Raw genomic sequence first — 13,361 nt, forward strand, 5'->3', positions numbered from 1 at the left:
GCCTGAATTCCTTTAAGCTGCTGAGTGAACTGACATTAGGAGGATTTTCCCCACTTGCATAGTGGAGACTGACCTCCCAGGACTGCAATTTCTTCCTTCTGACTTTGCTTTTGGCTGTATGTGACCTGTGGAACAGGGCTATGGCATCACCCGGAAGCTTGTTAGAAATGTAAAATTTTAGACAGTCCAAGAGCTGTTATATCAGAATCTACATTTTAACAAGGTCCCCTGATGAGTTGTATGCACATAAAAGTTTGAAAAGTAAGGACTTACTGTTTTTTATGAAATAGACTTGTGTCCAAGTTTATGTCACCTAGATATGCCCTGACAATTTAAGAACAGGAAGAGACATCTTCCTAAAGGCCCTGAAACTTGTAAAGCTACTTTCTGCCCACAAGAAGATGGCTTTTTGTGTTTATTATGCAGAACATTTATTATTACATTTATTTATTCCCCTTTCTCACCCTTCTGCTTCAGTCCAGGCTAGGGCTTGAGGACTCAGTACAAGGTCTTCTGAAGCAAAAGAGCCATCTCGCTTATATCTTTTCCCTTAAAATGCAGAACAAACTACAGTTTTAAACTAACATGGTGTTATTTTTCCATTTGAGCTCCCACACAATGAAATGTGCCAGCTGCAAATTTCTCATATCTAAACAAGCTTTGGTTTTCATAATCAATGTTGGAATGTAGAAGTATTTTAGCACATTTATTGAAACCCCTTTTCAAAGCTGGTGCTCAGTGTTTTAGGAAAATAGAATGTACCATCTGTGCTCCCAAGATCCAGGCAAAGAGCCCAGGACAGAAGCTGTTCTTGACTGCTGTTAATCGTTTTCACCCTGTAGTTGTTTTCTGACTGCTTCACACTTGACCGCAGGAAGAATGGCAGATGTCTCAAGATTCTACCTCTCAAACTGAGCCCAGAATATCCACTGGAGGAGTGTACCTTGTTGTAGATAGACTTATTCATGAAACTCATTGACTGTCTTCCTGATTTCCAACAGAATCACACTGATAACCATTTAACATCTGCTGTTCCTCTTCCAACTCACACCCAGTGCTCTTAAAACAGTGTATCTGCTTGAAGCACCTGAATGACCAGAAGAAAACAAAACAACAAAAACCCGCTTGAGGAGATGGCCCAAGGTTGTGGCTTAGTCACACATACCATGCCATCTGCTACAGCAAAGAACTGAGAAACCAAGTGTAACAGATACAGATGGCAATCTGGGGACCCAGAACAACAAACGGAGGAATGAAGAATTAGATTGAAAAGTGAAAGGAAGGAGAAACTGAATGAAAACAATGAATGAGGAGATTTATGGACTGTAGGTGCCCTACCAGTTGGCCCAGTATAGTGTGGCCATCTTGAGAGAAAGCAAGCAGTATTTCCAGGTGAGGACCAGAGGAAGGCAACTTCATGGAATCCCCAATAAGAGACACAGAATACTGTGTAGACAAAGCGAAAGTGAAACAAGGTGATCAGAACATGAACTGGATCTAAGGAGCGAAAGTGCAGGAAGGCAGGCAGGAGCCCTAGGTATTCAGGTGACAATAGAGCATGGAGGGAGCCAGAAAATAGGGACTACTCACCATCAGCAGTCCCTAATCATTTGGATAGTTGGTGGTGGCAGAGTGGAGGATCCTTGGAGTGACAGCTACAGATGGCCCACCAGACCAGTTGCACACCTGGCAACTAGCACTGCAAGTCTTGCCTTGACCACCTGGAAATTGGTGGTATGCAGACACAGCTCCCAACCCAGCAACCAATGAGAACCATCCCTGCACCCATGCCCCAGTAACTGGCCAGAGAGACACATCACCTTACCAGCAACAGTAGTCACATTCTGACAAGCTCCATCTTCACCTTTGCCAAACAATGAGCAAGATATCCTAGTTTTCTTATGCAACATCCACCTGGAGCAACATCACACATCCCACGCCCAGTTTCTACAGGCCATCTGCACTTGCACTGAAACCCCTTGATACCTCACCACTTACTGAGGCACCAATTTGTGCATGCATAGAGGGTCTGCTATGTCCATCTGGGTAGCACTCCTTCACAGCAGACATGGAGATGTCCTGCCCAGACCTCCAGAGAACACATTAACTACTAGCACCAACCCAGAAGTACCCAACAGCCCCACCAGGGCTGTGGAGAGACCCTGAACAGCCAAAACTTGTCACCCCATACCAGAAAAAGATCCTATTCTCCCATCTCCACTCAAACTGGGAAGGGAAGGCACAAGTCTAAGTACAGAGGACTTACACATGGGTGTGACCGACCACACCCACTAGTGAGAGGAAATCACACCTAGCCACCAGGAATCACAAAAGTCAAACATAGACCATAACCACAAAACAATTAAAATAATACAAAGGAAGAAAGACATTCTAAAGAGGAAGAGAAGAAACAAAGCTTTGAATACATCAAAATAAAACAAACAAAAATCAACACACACAAAAACATACAAATCAATAAAGAAATATATAAATAAATAACACCTTAATGCCTCAGGGTCAGCAGACAATAACAAATCATATGAAAAACAGGATATGATGGCTTACACAAGTGAGCAAAATAAAGGAGCACAAAAGCTTCTTGTAAAAGAAATGGTAATAGAACTACCAGATAAGGAATTCAAAAGACTTATATATAGGAACCTCAAAGAGATCAAGGAAATCACAGACAAAACCCTAGAAGAATTCAAGAAAAAAATACAAGAACAAAATGACAGAAGGGGGCCAAGATGGCTGACTAGGTAGAAGCTACCATGGATCCCTCTTGCAGCAAAGACTCAGAAAAACAAGTGAATTGATCACATACATCACAATCTATGAACCCTGACCATCAAACACAGAACTAAGGAGTTAACCTGAGTGTCAGGGGAGTAAAAAGCCATGCCCTGAACCAGCAACTGCTTCTGGAACCGGTGTCCTGAGCCACAGCCTTGAGCCCTTGTGGTTCCCTGGTGCCAGAGTGGTGGGGCTGATTGCGGCTTACTGAGATGGGGCAGGCACAGGACGCAGCCCTAACCCCTAACCCCCTGGAGTAACCTCAGTAGAGATTCAGCCAGCGGAAGCAGGCTGCACAATGACGTGGCTGACAAGAGAACAAGCAACCACAGGGAAGCAGTGACTGTTTTTGGATCCTGGAGCCAGCATCCCAGTCAGAAAGCCTTGGCGCTAGGCTTTGGTCTAAGCACACAGGAGCCGAGCATGGCTTCCTGAGACGGCGCAGGCATGGGATGCAGCCCTAGCCCCCAGAAGTAACCTCGGCAGAAACCCAGCCAGTGCACGCAGGCTGCACAATGACATGGCTCACAGGAGGAGAAACCACAGGGAAGCAGTGGCTGGTTTTGGAGCCTGGAGTGCAGCATCCCAGGCAGAAAACCTTGGCACTGGGCTTTGGACTAGGAGTGGAGGAGCTGATCAAGGCTTCCTGAGACTGTGCAAGCACGGGACACAGGCCTGAACCTCTGGGGCAATCTCTACCCAGCCAGCTCACACAGGCTACATGCCCCTCTGGAATCTCAGATAAAACAGTCATCACCAAGCAAGATAAGTAGCTTTGTCTAAATAGCCTGCGCACTACTCTCTCCTATCTATCTGATCCCTTCCCTCCCTGCCCCAGGCAGCTTCATTAATATTGGAATTCCCTGGGCCAGGGAGTGAAGTGCTCTGTGTTTTTTTTTTTTTTTTCCCTAACCCATTCTTCTGGCCTGAGAGAAGCAGCAATTAACAACCCAGGGGGGAAGAATCCTTCCTTGACTTCCCTAAACTGGAATAAAAATACAGAACCAGCTCCAGCCAAGCATAGGAGATCCACAGTCTTTGGCATTCATCCCTACATGGAACAAGGTGGCTATTATAATGCAAAGGAAATTCTGATAGAGATCTGACTGTAACTGTTTTAGTGGAGCAGTGGAAAGACAAGTTTTGGAGGTCTAATACCTCTCTACCTATTAAACAGAGCCCTCACTGATCCACAGCAGGGAACTGAGGGCTGAAGCTCTACCCAAACCACCTAGCCACCTGCTAAAGGGGTCTGAGGATAGTGACGCCTACCAATCTTTAGAGGTACAAGCATTGGGTACCTAAGGTACAGCTGCAGAGCCCACCCACCAAAGTGCAGTAGGAATAGGGACACACCTACCTCACTGACACATGGGGGAAGGCTGTCAGCATCCTGCCTTCCTCAGAGTGTGACCCCCTTGGTGCTACTAGAATCTGGTGCATAAACTATCACCACTACTCCTCTAAGTTAATAGGTGACAGCCTGCACCATACACTTGCTGACACAAAATCAGGATACCTAAGCTGATTCTATTCAAGAATAGTGAATGGACTCTTAGGCTTATATATCTGGTAACAGCTCAAGCCAGCTGGTAATAGGACATAAGTGATTCAAAGGCTACAACAATCAAGACAGCACAATCTAGTAGCCCATCTGGGTATATTGAAACAAAAGAAAACAAGAAGATAAGACTCAGTGAGCAAATATAAAATAAATCATTACAATATCTTATAGATGGCTCGGAGACAGCAGTCGATATCAAATCGCATATAGAAGCAGACCATGATGGCTTCTACAAATTCCCAAATTAAAGAATCAAAATCTTTCCCAAATGAAGATACAATCCTGGAAATGCCAGATGCAGAATATAAAAAACTAATACACAGAATACTTCAAGACATCAGGGATGACTTCAGAAATGAAATAAGGCAATCTACAGAAAATGCCAAGGAACACATTGATAAAGCAGTTGAAAAAATCAAAAAGATTATTCAAGAACATAGTGGAAAAATTAATAAGCTGCAAGAATCCATAGAAAGACAGCATTCAGAAATCCAAAAGGTTTACAATAAAATTACAGAATTAGACAACTCGATAGGAAGTCAAAGGAGCAGAATTGAGGAATTGGAATGCAGAGTGGGGGAGATGGAGGATAAGGCAATTGACACCAATATAGTTGAAGAAAAATCAGAAAAAAGAATTTTTAAAAAATGAAGAAACCCTAAGAATCATGTGGGACTCTATCAAGAAGAATAACTTCTGTGTGATTGAAGTGCCAGAATAGGGAGGAATAACAAAAAATAGAGAATTGCTGAAGATCTTTTGGCAGAAAACCTAAGTGGCATCGTGAAATATGAAAGGATATCTACCAAGATGCTCATCGAACCTCATACAAGATTGATCCAAAAAGAAAATCACCAAGACATATTATCATCAAACTTGCCAAAACCAAAGATAAAGAGAAAATTTTAAAAGCAGCCAGGGATAAAAGAAAAGTCACCTACAAAGGAGAATCAATAACAATAAGTTCAGGCTACTTGATAGAAACCATGCAGGCTAGAAGGCAATGAGATGATATATATAGAGCACTGAAGGAAAAAAACTGCCAGCCAAGAATCATATATGCCACAAAATTCTCTCTCAAACATGAAGGTAAAATTAAAACATTTATAGATAAACACAAGCTTAGGGAATTTGCAAAAACCAAACCAAAGCTATAAGAATTACAAAAGGAAATTCTTTGGTCAGAAAATCAATAATATCAGATACCAACACAAGGTCACAGAACAGAGCATCCTGATATCAACTCAAATAGGGAAATCACAAAAACAAAATAAGATTAATTTAATAAAGAAAAAATACTCAAAACAAGGTATTATTGAAGTCATTATGTAAAAGGTTACAATAATCAAAAAAGAAGGACTAAATACAAAAGGCATAGATCTTCCATATGTAGAGGAAAACAAGGTCATATAGGATGATACAAGTTAGGTTTTTACATAGAAAGATAGGGATAAATATTAAGGTAACCACAAAGAGACCTAACAATCCCATACTTCAAAATAAAAACCAGGAAAAATATAACAACTCAGCAAAAATAAATTCAACTACTAGGAAAACGAGGAACACACAATTTACAAAGAAAAACTTCTCCGCACCAAAAAGTAAGTGGAAAAATGAAATTGTCAACAACACACAAAAAAAGGCATCAAACAACAGCACTAAACTCATACTTATCTATAATTACACTGAATGTAAATAGACTAAATGCACCAATAAAGAAACAGAGAGCCTCAGGTGGATAAAAAAACATGATCCGTCTATATGCTGCCTATAAGAGACACACCTTAGACTTAGAGACACAAACTAAAACTCAAATGATGGAAAAAAATATATCAAGCAAACAACAATCAAAAAAGAGCAGGAGTGGCAATATTAATTTCTGACAAAATAGACTTTAAAGTTAAATCCACCACAAAGGATAAAGAAGGACACTATATAATGATTAAAGGGATAATTTACCAGGAAAATATAACCGTACTAAATATTTATGCACCCAATGACAGGACTGCAAGATACATAAAACAAACTTTAGCAGAACAGAAAAGTAAGATAGACACCTCCACAATTATAGTAGGAGACTTCAACACACCACATTCACAGAAGGATAGAACTTCCAGTAAGAAGCTCAATAGAGACACAGAAGATCTAATTGCTACAATCAACCAACTTGACCTCATAGACTTATACAGAACACTCCACCCGACTGCTGCAAAGTATACTTTTTTTCTAGTGCACATGGAACATTCTCTAGAATAGATCACATATTAGGTCATAAAACAAGCCTTTGCAGAATCCAAAACATCAAAATATTACAAAGCATCTTCTCAGGCCATAAGGCCATAAAAGTAGAAAACAATAACAGGAAAATCAGGGCAAAGAAATCAAACACTTGGAAACTGAACAATACCCTGCTCAAAAAAGACTGGGCTATAGAAGACATTAAGGAGGGAATAAAGGAATTCATAGAATGCAATGAGACTGAAAACAGTTCCTATCAAAACCTCTGGGACACAGTGAATGTAGTGCTCAGAGGTCAATTTATATCGATACATGCACATATATATAAAGAAGAAAGAGCCAAAATCAGAGAACTGTCCCTACAACTTGAGCAAATAGAAAACGAGCCACAAAAGAATCTGTCAGTCACCAGAAGAAAACAAATAATAAATATTAGAGCAGAATTAAATGAATTAGAGAACAGAAAAACAATTGAAAGAATTAAGAAAGCCAAAAGCTGCTTCTTTGAAAAAAATTAACAAAATTGAAAAACCATTGGCCAGACTGACTAAAGAAATACAGGAAAAGAAACAACCCCCCCCAAAATGAGATGGGACGTATAACAACAGAACCAACTGAAATTAAAATAATCATATCAGATTACTACAAAAAATTGTACTCTAACAAATTTGAAAACCTAGAAGAAAAGGATGAATTCCTAGAAACACACTACCTACCTAAACTAACACAATCAGAAGTAGAACAACTAAATAGACCCATTAAAAAAGAGAGAGAGAGATTGAGAAGGTAATAAAAAACCTCCCAACAAAAAAAATCCCTGGCTCTGACAGCTTTGCTACAGAGTTCTACAAAACTTTCAGCGAAGAGTTAGCACCACTATTACTAAAGGTATTTCAAAGCATAGAAAAGGATGGAATACTACCTAACTCATACTATGAAGCCAGGATATCTCTGATACCAAAACCAGGTAATGACACCACAAAAAAAAGAAAATTACAGGCCTATATCCCTCATGAACATAGATGCAAAAATCCTCAACAAAATTCTAGCCAATAGAATACGACAACATATCAAAAAAAATAATACACTATGACCAAGTGAGATTTATACCAGGTATGGAAGGTTGGTTCAATATTAGAAAAACAATTAATGTAATCTACCATATAAATAAAACAAAAGAAAAAAAGCAAATGATCTTATCAACTGATGTAGAAAAGGCATTTGACAAAGTCCAACACCAATTCGTGATAAAAACTCTCAGCAAAATAGGAATTGAAGGAAAATTTCTCAACATAATAAAGGACATTTATACAAAGCCAACAGCCAACATCACTCTAAATGGAGAGATCCTGAAAGCATTTCCCTTGAGAACGGGAACCAGACAAGAGTGCCCTTTATCACTGCTCTTATTCTACATTGTGTTGGAAGTCCTAGCCAGAAGAATTAGGCTAGACAAAGAAATAAAGGGCATCCGGACTGGCAAGAAAGAAGTAAAATTATCTCTATTTGCAGATGACATGATCTTATACACAGAAAACGCTAAGGAATCCTCCAGAAAACTACTGAAACTAACAGAAGAGTTTGGCAGAGTCTCAGGTTATAAGATAAACATACAAAAATCACTTGGATTCCTCTACATCAACAAAAAGAACACCGAAGAGGAAATAACCAAATCAATACCATTCACGGTAGCCCCCAAGAAGATAAAATACTTGGGAATAAATCTTACCAAAGATGTAAAAGACCTATATGAAGAAAACTACAAAGTACTAGTGCAAGAAACTAAAAGGGACCTACATAAGTGGAAAAACATACCTTGCCCATGGATAGGAAGACTTAACATTGTAAAAATATCTATTCTAACAAAAGTCATCTATATATACAATCCACTTCCGTTACAAATCCCAACGACATTTTCTAATGTGATGCAGAAACAAATCACCAACTTCATATGGAAGGGAAGGAAGCCCTGGATAAGTAAAGCATTACTGAAAAAGAAAAACAAAGTGGGAGGCCTCACTCTACCTGATTTTAGAACATATTATACAGCCACAGTAGTCAAAACAGCCTGGTACTGGTACAACAACAGACACATAGGCCAATGGAACAGAACTGAGAACCCAGGTATAAATCCATCCACATAAGAGCAGCTAATATTTGACAAAGGCCCAGTGTCAGTTAATTGGGGAAAAATAGTCTTTTTAACAAATGGTGCTGGCATAACTGGATATCCATCTGCAAAAAAAAATGAAACAGGACCCATACCTCACACCATGCTCAAAAACTAAATCCAAATCGATCAAAGACCTAAACATAAAATCTAAAACAAAAAAGATCATGGAAGAAAAAATAGTGACAACGTTAGGAGCCCTAATACAAGGCATAAACAGAATACAAAACATTTCTAAAAATGACTAAAAGAAACCAGATAACTAGGAGCTCCTAAAAATCAAACACCTATGCTCATCTAAAGACTTCACCAAACGGGCAAAAAGACCACCTACAGAACGGGAAAAAATTTTCAGGTATGACATCTCCAAACAGCACCTGATCTCTTGAGTTTTAGCAGAATCATATAGATTCCAGGCTTTCCCCTAAAATCTATACGATTCTGCTAAAACTCAACCACAAAAAGACAAACAATCCAATTAAAAATTAGGCAAGGATATGAACACACACTTCACTATAGAAGATATTCAGGTGGCTAACAGGTGCATGAGGAAATGCTCTCGATCATTAGCCATTAGAGAAATGCAAATTAAAAATATGATGAGATTCCATCTCACTCCAACAAGGCTGGCATTAATCCAAAAAAAAAAAATAATAAATGTTCGAGAGGCTGTGGAGAGGTTGGAACACTTATACACTGCTGGTGGGAATGTAAAATTGTACAACCAATTTGGAAATCAATCCGGTGCTTCCTTAAAAAGCTAGAAATAGAACTACCATACAACCCAGAAATCCCACTCCTCAGAACATATCCTAGAGAAATAAGAGCCTTTACACGAACAGATATATGCATACCCATGTGTATTGCAGCACTGTTTACAACAGCAAAAAGCTGGAAGCAACCAAGGTTTCCATCAACGGACGAACGGATATATAAATTATGGTATATTCACACAATGGAACACTACGCATTGATAAAGAACAGTGACGAATCTGTGAAACATTTCATAACGTGGAGGAACCTGGAAGGCATTATGCTGAGTGAAATTATTCAGTTGCAAAAGGACAAATATTGTATAAGACCACTATTATAAGATCTTGAGAAATGGTTTAAACTCAGAAGAACACATTCTTTTGTGGTTACGAGGGGTGGAGGGAGGGAGGGTGGGAGACAGTTATTTACTGATTAGATAGTAGATAAGAACTACTTTAGATGAAGGGAAGGACAACACTCAATACGGGGGATGTCAGCACAACTGGACCGGACCAAAAGCAAAGAAGTTTCCTGAATACACTGAATGCTTAGAAGGTCAGTGGAGCAGGGTCAGGGGTTTCGGGACTATGGCTTCAGGGAACATCTAAGTCAACTGGCAAAATAAATTCTATTAAGAAAACATTCTTCATCCCACTTTGAACTGTGGTGTCTGGGATCTTAAACGCTGGCAAGTGGCCATCTATGATGCATCGATGAGTCTCAACCCACCTGGATCAAAGGAGAATGAAGAACACCAAGATCACAAGGTAATTAAGAGCTCAAGAGACAGAAAGGGCTCCGTGAACTAGAGACTACATCATCCTGAGACCAGAAGAACTAGATGGTGCCCTGCCACAGCTGATGACTGCCCTGACAGTGAGCACAACAGAGAACCCCTGAGAGAGCAGGAGAACAATGGGATGCAGACCCCAAATTCTCATAAAAAGACCAGACTTAATGGTCTGACTGAGACTAGAAGAATCCCAGTGATCATGATCCCCAGGACATGAACCATTCTTCTTGTCCCAGGACAGGAACCATTCCCTTAGCCAAGTCAACATACATGGATAGGACTGGACAATGGGTTGGAGAGAGATGCTGACGAGGAGTGAGCTACTTCCACCAGGTGGACACTTGAGAGTATGTTGGCATCTCCTGTCTGGAGGGGAGATGGGAGGGCAGAGGGGATTAGAAACTGGTAAAACAGTCACGAAAGGAGAGACTGGAAGGAGAGTTTATATGTGAGAGACTGACTTGATTTGTAAACTTTCACTTAAAGCACAATAAAAATTATTTAAAAAAAAGAACAAAATGACAAAGTAAATAGACAATTAGAAACTCTACAAAAACCAGAACTAGAAATTGAGATTATCAATCAAATATCAGAAATAGATAACTCAATGAAAGGACATAGAAGTAGACCTGAATCATTGGAAGAAAGAATCCAGTCCCTTGATACTAATTTGTTTGAGGAACAATCAGAAAAAAAAAAGAAAGAAAGCAGGACACTGTCAAGAGTAATAATTTACTTGCAATTTTAATTACAGAAGAGGAAGAGGAAAAAAAGAAGTACAGAGAGAATTGTACTTTCTGTGTCAAAAAAAAAAAAAAAAACTTTTCTAAGATCATGAAAGACAAAAAGGTTTCTATCCAAGAAGCTCAACAAACTCCATGCAGTATAGACCCCAAAGGAAAGTCATAAAGACATATCATAATCAAACTTTCCAAAACCAAAGACAAAGAATACTGAGAGCAGCTCGTGAAAAAAAAATATCACCTACAAAGGGGCACCGATAAGACTAAGCAATGATTTCTGAGTAGAAATCATGCAGGAAGAAGACACTGGGATGAAATATATAAAATGCAGAAAGAAAAGAATAGCCAAACAAGAATCATATATCCAGTAAAATTTTCTGTCAGATACAATGGCAAAGCTAAGACATTCCCAGATAAACAGAAGTTAAGGGAATTGTAGAAACCAGACGGCCCTTATAAGAAATATTAAAGGGAGTCCTTCGGACAGAGAACCAATGACATCAGACAACAACCTGAGATAAAAACACGACAGAATCACTTTTATAGCCAACATAATTGTGGGTTGCTTTTTAAAATTTTTTGTTTATATATACGTATTTTCCCATTCTGCCACTCTCTGTCTCTTGACTGGTGCATTTAAACCATTCAGATTCTGTATGATTATTGATAGGTATGAATTTACTGCTGCCATTTTGTTATGCTTTGTTTTGTGTGCTTGTGGTGTTAGCAGTTTCTTTGTTCTGCTTGATTTTCTGTGCTGAGTTCATTTTATTTTTGGATTTTCTTTTTGTGTCCTTCTCTGTTGTTGATTTTGTGTTTGTTCAGTCTTTTATATTTTCTTCTTCTTTATTTTGTTGAGTAGATTTATTAATTTTCTTTGTTGTTACTCTGAAACTTACTTTTATCTTCCTAAGTTTAAAACAGTCTTGTTATATCTTGATATCGCCATGACTTCCTGTCCATATGGAAGTTCTACAGCTACACCAATTATTCCTCCCTTTTGTTTTTAAGTTGTCATCACTTACAAATTGACATTTCTGGTTTCCTCTTTTCAGTTTTGCAGCTTCATTTTACTTTTGAGCTTTCTCTGGGTTGGTATTTGGGTCACACACCTCAGACACAAAGACATGCATAGGTTAAACGTTAAAGAATGAACAAAATAAAATAAACTGTAAACAAAAGAGGGTAGGAGTGGCAAAAATAATCTCTGATAAAAGACTTTAAGTCAAAATCCATCGTAAGAGACAAAGATGGGCATTATATAATAAAGGGTCAATCCACCAAGAGGTCATAACCATAATAAATATTTTACACACCCAATGACAGGACACCAAAATACATTTAAAAAGAAAAAAACCTCTAACGGAATGAAAAGAGAACTAGACAGTTCTACAATAATAGTAGCTCTTAACCACTAGATCACCAGGTTTTCCATAATAATAGTAGGAGACTTTAACACACCACTTTCTATGATAGAACAACTAGAAAGAAACTCAACAAAGACACAGAAGATGTAAATAACACAATCAACCAACTTGACCACATTGATATATACAAAACACACAACCTAACAGCAGCACCAAACACATTCTTCTCCAATGCATATAGATCATTCTCCAGAATAGACCACACTTGAGGCCACGAAGCAAGCCCTGATAAATTCAAGAACATTGAAATAGTACAAAGCATGTTCTTTGGTCATAACGCTATAAAACTAGAAGTCAGTAACAATGATAAAAAATTAAAAACATGGAAACTGAATAACACTTTAAACACTATTGGGTACTAGAAGAAATTAAAAATGAAATAAAAAAATTCCTAGAATCAAAGGAAAATGAAAACACATGTCAAAACCTTTGGGACACAGCAAAAGCAGTGCTCAGAGGAGAAGTTATAGCAATTAATAAGCACATCAAAAAGGGGCCTAAATCAATAGCTTAACTCTACAGCTGTAGCAAATAGAAAAGAAGCAGCAAAAAAAGTCCCTTGTCACCAGAAGAAAGGGAGTAATAAAAAGCACCGCAGAAATAAATTCAATAGAAAACAGAAAAACAATAGAAAGAATCCACAAGACTAGAAGTTGGTTCTTTGACAGGATTAATAAAATTGATAAATCACTGGCCAAATTGACAATGGAAAAAGAATGAGAAGATGCAAATAACCAAAATAAGAAAGGAGATGGGTGACATCACAACAGAACCAACTGAGATAAAAGGATCATAACAGAATATTATGGAGAAATGTATTCCAACAAATTTGAAATTTGAAAACCTAAAAGAAATAGACAAAGCTCTAGAAACACACTAC

The sequence above is a fragment of the Elephas maximus genome, chromosome 17 (assembly GCF_024166365.1).
Source record: "Elephas maximus indicus isolate mEleMax1 chromosome 17, mEleMax1 primary haplotype, whole genome shotgun sequence".
Taxonomy (NCBI): domain Eukaryota; kingdom Metazoa; phylum Chordata; class Mammalia; order Proboscidea; family Elephantidae; genus Elephas; species Elephas maximus.